We start from the raw sequence: 6,922 nt of genomic DNA on the forward strand, positions 1-6,922 counted from the left end.
TCGAGCACCGACCGGGTGCCCGAACTGAGCTTTGGGCATCTCTGAGTATTTGGGCCTCTCGGATAAGTTCTACCCTTTGTATTCGGGTGCCCAACCCTCAGACTTCGGGCGTCCGAACAAACCATTTTTGCAACTTTCTTTTAAATACTTGTTCGGTCTTTTTAGGGTTCCTCTAGTGATTCCTTAGGGTGTGTTATGCCTATTTAAGATGTTATTTGAGCTTGGAATACCACTAAGACCTATGGAGGGTTGAGTTACATTCTAAAATGTGAAAACACATCCTAGGTCTAAGGGTCTTCAACTTGTGAGCCTTGAATGCTTTGGACTTATAATCTTCATAAGGTTGTTCTCTCCCTCTCTCTCTCTCTCTGATTCATCATCGACAGTTCTTTGACACTCCTTGATGTGCTTGTCATGAGGCTTTCCATTTGAGTTGCTTGTGGAGTAATTTCATATTGACCTGAACTTGATCCACAATACTGACAAGCAAATTGTTAGATTATAAATGTCAATCCATTTGGGTTTGGGATTAATCAATACACTGGTGATCGTTGAACCATTGGGCTTACAGGGAGTGTTTAGAGCTTTCATGTAATAATACTCTCTGACTGGCGGTATTTCAGCCCTTCTATGTACAACACCCACATGCGCATATATATATATATATATATATATATATATATATATATATATATATATATATATATATATATATATATATACACACACAGAGAGAGAGAGAGAGAGAGAGAGAGAGAGAGAGAGAGAGAGAGAGAGAGAGAGAGAGGAAAGTGAGGAAAGTGTTGGTGAGCTTAAGCTCACCAAACTTATGGTGAGCTTAAGCGCCCCAATCACATGGGTCCCACATTTTCTGTAGTGATCCAAACCATTCATTTACAAGGCCTTATCATAGATAGGGTGTGTACCAAAAATCAGCTCCATAGGATCATCCTAACCCCTCCATTTGTGGAGGACAAAAATGGGCAGATTTGAGGACAAATAATGTCTGTCCATTTTGACCTCCACAAATGGATGGGTTAGGATGATCCTATGGAGCTGATTTTTGGTACACACCCCATCTATGTAAGGGCCTTTCAAATGAATGCTTTGGATCATCCTAACAAAGTAGGCCCCAATGTGATTCGACGCTTAAGCTCACCATAAGTTTGGTGAGCTTAAGCTCACCAACACTTTCCTCATATATATATATATATATATAGAGAGAGAGAGAGAGAGAGAGAGAGAGAGAGAGAACGGTTCCTACACATATGTGTAGATAAGTTATCTACACACTAGCTTAAAATACAGTGGGGGCCACATTATTTGGGTGATCCAAACCATTCATTTTTAAGGCCCTCACATAGATAGGGTGTCCACAAAAAATCAGATCCATAGGATCATCCTAACCATTCGAACTGTGGAGGCAAAAAATGGACTAATTTGTGAAGGTTTAAAGACATCCATTTTACCTCCACAAATCGTAGGGTTGGGATGATCCTATGGATCTGATTTTTTGTAGACACCCTATCTATGTGAGGGCCTTTAAAATGGATGGCTTGGATCACCCAAACAATGTGGGCCCCCACTGTATTTTAAGCTAGTGTGTAGATAACTCTCTACACATATGTGTAGGAACGGTTTTCTATATATATATATATATGAGGAAACTGTTGGTGCGCTTAAGCTCACCAAACTTATGGTGAGCTTAAGCGCCCCAATCACATGAGGGCCCACTTTGTTAGGTGATCCAAAGCATTCCTTTTAAAGTCCCTTACATGGATAGGGGGTGTACCAAAAATCAGCTCCATAGGATCATCCTAACCCCTCCATTTGTGGAGGACAAAAATGGACAGACACAAATCTGCCCATTTTTGTCCTCCACAAATGAAGGGGTTAAGATGATCCTATGGAGCTGATTTTTGGTACACCCCCTATCTATCATAAGGCCTTTAAAATGAATGCTTTGGATCACCTAACAAAGTGGGCCCCCATGTGATTGGGGAGCTTAAGCGCACCATAGGTTTGGTGCGCTTAAGCTCACCAACAGTTTTCTCTCTCTCTCTCTCTCTCTCTCTCTCTCTCTATATATATATATATATATATATATATATATAAGAAAAGCGTTCCTGCACAGCAGCGCAGTTACGCTCTCTGCGCTTTAGTGGTTTATAAGCGTTCCTACTGGTTTTTATAGCGGGCCCCCCTTTAAAATATATCGTGGGTCTACAAGATGTGATGAATGGGAGGCCTTATAAACCACTAAAGCGTAGGCAGCGTAACTGCGCTGCAGCGCAAGAGCGCTTTTCTCTATCTCTCTCTCTCTCTCTCTCTCTCTCTATATATATATATATATATATATATATATATATATATATATATGAGAAAAGTGTAGCTACACATACGTGTAGCTAACTTGCAAACCATTCATTTGATGGGCAGTCAAAAGGATAGGGTGTGCTCAAAAAATCAGCTCCATAGGATCATCCCAACCCTATGATTTGTGGAGGCAAAAATGGACGCGTAAAACCTTCACAAATCTGTCCATTTTTGCCTCCACAGTTTGAAGGGTGGGGATGATCCTATGGAGCTGATTGTTTTGGGCACACCTTATTAATGTGAGGGTCTATCAAATGAATGGTTTGGATCACCCAAACAATGTGGGCCCACTGTATTTTAAGCCGTTGGTGTAGCTAAGTTCGCTACACGTATGTGTAGCTTCACTTAACTCTCTCTCTCTCTCTCTCTATATATATATATATAACAACGACAATATAGTATGGGAAATGTTATCAGCAAAACTATATGCTGATATTTGCACAAACCCAGCGGTCTTTTCTTCTTTAATTGGTTTATGAGAGCCTTTTGGGAAATGTAATAACCTTTTGACTGCTCTTTTAATACTAAAAGACAAGATGGTTTGTAATAATATCAAAATATGGTTGTGCTGATATCATTTCCCTATACTATATGTGGCATTATCAGAATTACCAAGAACAACAAGAAATAATAATTGAAACCCCATAAATATTTTCAGAAGATTATTTCTTTTCTTTTCACATGGTAGAGAGTACGAGAATTCTTCTGGTACTAATTGAAATCAAACCCTATATAACAACGCCAATATACTATAATTAACATTATCACATTACCAAGAACAACAAGAAATAATAATTGAAACCCAGCAAATATGGTAGAAATACGAGAATTTTTCTAGTATTACTTGAAATAAAACCCTAGAAATGAATATAAGACAGGAGAAGCATATGAAAACCCTAATGTGTGTGTATTAAAGATAAAAACAAAACCCTAAACAAAATCCAGATCATCTAATTGAATTGAATACAAACAAGTAACTAACACCCTAGAACAATCCTACATTTCAATTCCACCATAGTGATTATATACACAAAATACTACTAGACATTATCAGAACTACTAAGAACAACAAGAAATAATAATTGAAACCCAGCAAATATTTTCACATGGTAAAAAAAAAATTATTAAGAATTTTTCTGGTACTATTTGAAATAAAACCCTAGAAATGTATATAACAGAGGAGAAGCATATGAAAACACCAATGTATACATATGGAGAAAAAAGGAAGTGGGTTTGATTACGGGGAACTTTTTTCGGGAGGTGAGTGAAGGAGGGAAGTAGATGCGGAAAGTCATGGAGCATCCAACTGTGGGGCTGAAATGTCTGTATCTCTTGTTGTATCCTCTAAACATCTTATAACTGCTTATCTCACTTGGTTTCTCCATTTCTCTCTGCTCTCTTCAGATCTGATCAAGAATCAAAGAAATTAGATGGAAAAGGGTCAAAAGACCAAGGAGGGAGAGGGGTGTATGTGACCTGTGAAATGTGCTTCTTTCGTTTCTTATTTGCTGCACTATATTCACATAAATTATTAAATTCTCCTTGTATTTTCCTTTATTGATTGGCTGCTAAGAGCTTTTTGGGGATGGGGTTTTGGCTTTTTGCAAAAGAAATCCTCTACTTTGCTATGTGAAAAGGGTTTTTGCAAAAGAAGTCATCTGCTTTGCTATATTTGCAAAAACAATCTTTTAGTTTCACAATTTGCATACTGACTCATACCCATTGTAGATTTTTTCTTGTTTGCCTCATAAAGACCAAAATGTTCTTATACATGTGACAAGATGAAGATTACTCTGTAAAAAGACCAGAATACCCATGATCCTCAGTGATATGTTTTGACAGTTTGGGTCCTACCAACTCAACCCAAACCCATGCATCGGGTGGAGTCCACCATTGTTTTTTTTTGCTTGGCTCATAAAAAGACCAAAATGTTCTTAGTAAGTGAAAAGATGAAGATTACTTTGTAAAAAGACCACAATACTCAATATGCTCTGTGATATGTCTTGGTAGGATAGATCCTACCAACTCAACTCAAACCCATGCTTCGGGTGGAGCCCACCTTCTCATATTTTGACAGGGTAGGTCCCACGATCCCCATCTGAGCCCATGTATTAGCATGGGGCCCACCTTTTACAGCTAATGTTTTGATGGGCTGGGCTCTTTATTTTTACGCCCTTGCATAGCATAGGCTATTAGGCCAAGGATGTTAGTATATCTAGAAATGATATTCCCACACCCTTGATTCAGAACATATTGTTCGTCATTATGTGTATTTTGCTCTTTTTATAAGGCAATTTTGTGTCTTTTCACTTATAAGGACATTTTGGTCTTTTGGAATCAAAATGGCCCCCTGGACACCGGAGTGTCAAGTCGTGTTTGAAGAACTGAAGCAGTACGCCTCCCCACCGTTGTTGACCAAGCCAGAGCCGGGAGAATAGCTAGTATTGTACCTGTCGGTGAGCCCGAGGGCATTAGTAGCAGTGTTGATTCGAGAAGAGCACAACCAACAGAAACGAATCTACTATGTCAGCAAGGCCGAGACCAGACACCAGCTAGTAGAAAAGTTGGCATATGCTCTTATCATGGCAGCCAGAAAACTAAGGCCGTATTTTCAAGCGCACACGATAAAAGTTGGCATATGCTCTCATCATGGCAGACAGATTCTCCACCGATCAGACACGTCAGGGCGACTTGTGAAGTGGGCTGTGGAACTCAGCGAATTCGATATCCAATACCTACCCAGGCCAGCGATAAAAGCTCAAGTACTGGCAGACTTTGTTGTAGAATGCACCATGCTGTCGCAAAATGTTGATGTGATCAATGCCATCAGTGATCAAAGCCATCAGGTATTTCTTTGAAAAGGGAGTGCTAATGCAGGAAGTTAATGCTACAAACATCGCGTTGATCCCTAAAAGCTCTGAGTCAGACTCGCCGGAAATGTATAGATCTTGTAGAACATCATGAGGCAACCTAAATGGTTTTGATACTACAAAAAAAATACTGGATGGCTTTTCTAGACGGATTAAAGATCTTAATCAAGGCTCGATCAATCTAGGGCCTAGATCATCCGATGTGGTGTTATCAATGGCATTTGGTTAGACTTAGATGTGGTCTAGAGCACGAAAAGCCCTGAAAAACAGGGATTTTTTTTGAAGTAGCGTATTATTTTTCACTGTTTTTTAGGGTTTTCTCACTCTCTATGCTCTATCTACTAGTGCCCAACCAATCCTCTCACATTCCTCCTGAGCTTATCTTTTACAGTTGGGCCCATGAATAATTTTAATTGGTTGTCAAACTACCCTAATTGTCTGTATAAATGCCCGTAAGGAATAAGCTTCTATTACACGGGTTGTTATCATGCTTAAATTTCCAAGGAAAGAAATGAGCAGGTAGAAGTATAAGTGGCCCACTTGTGCAATAACCCAAACCATTTGGGCCCTCGGTAGAAGTATAAGTGGCCCACTTGTTCAATAATCCAAACCATTCGGGCCTTTTTCGTTTTATATTATTGCAACCGATACCGATTGTAGGCCCCAAACCAATGGGTGGACGAACAAATAATTGGTTTGGGGCACACAATCGGTTGCAACATTCACCTGTTTGTTTCAGATTGTAACAACCGATTGTGCTCCTAAACCTATTCTTGGGCTCTATAATAGCTTTGAGTCCCTACAATATAGTTGTATCAATAAAATGACCAAATTGCCCTAATTTTTTTGGCAGATGACCAAAATATCACTATCTAATAAAATACTAAAAAAACACCTAAAGGAAATAGCAAAGAATGCCCCAATCTAATAAGAATGAAAAAAAAAGCCTCTCATGGAGCATAGAAAATGATAATAATACTTGTATCTCATTGAAATGACCAAAATATCTATCTTATGAGAAATGATAAAAAAAATTCATATCCATGAAAATGACCAGAGTGCACTTATGGAGTATGACTAAAATACTCTTACCCCAGAGAAAATTAGTAATATTCCCTCAACTCAGCTTAACTCAACTCAACAAAGCCTTTGTCCCAAGCTAGTTGGGGTCGGCCAAATGAATCTTTTAGAAAAAAAGATTCATGAAGAAGGTAAAATGGATCTACCCGGCTCTAATCCTGGTTCTAGTTGGGTTCTTCTACATGGATCATTTTCTTCCATTCTATCATATCCAAGGTTATGTTCTCTGTTATGTTCATGAGATAGGAAAATTAGGAATATTCCCATCTCATGAAAAATTACCAATTACCCCTGTCTCATAAAAATGATCAAGAGACCCATATTTAATTAAAAATAACCAAAATACCCGTGCCTCATGGACAAAATACAAAATCTCATAAAAAAAAAGAAGAAGATAAAAACACCCATCTCTAGTAAGAAATTATCAAAGTGACCCATCTTGAAAATACCAAATACTTGTATCTTATAAAAAATAAAATATTCATATCTCATAAAAAAAAAAGAAAAATACATGTTATGAAAAATAACCAAAATGCCCATATGGCGTGTAAATTATAAGCATACTCTTATCTCATAAGATACCACTAATTTGGTCA

General features: G+C 38.3%; 1 protein-coding gene across 1 annotated transcript in view; it reads left to right on the plus strand.

The window, feature by feature from the left end:
* LOC143883552 (putative F-box protein At5g55150) overlaps nucleotides 1–4,626 on the plus strand; it is a 33,655-nt gene extending 29,029 nt beyond the window's left edge. Inside the window, exon 4 of the mRNA XM_077386901.1 lies at nucleotides 3,781–4,626. The gene's annotated coding sequence lies outside the window, so the exon portion shown is untranslated. The remainder of the gene's footprint in view (nucleotides 1–3,780) is intronic.
* Nucleotides 4,627–6,922: the final 2,296 nt, after the last annotated feature.

Source organism: Tasmannia lanceolata, unplaced genomic scaffold (assembly GCF_043159265.1).
Source record: "Tasmannia lanceolata isolate RefF3 unplaced genomic scaffold, GAP_Taslan_0.1 ptg000002l, whole genome shotgun sequence".
NCBI classification, from domain to species: domain Eukaryota; kingdom Viridiplantae; phylum Streptophyta; class Magnoliopsida; order Canellales; family Winteraceae; genus Tasmannia; species Tasmannia lanceolata.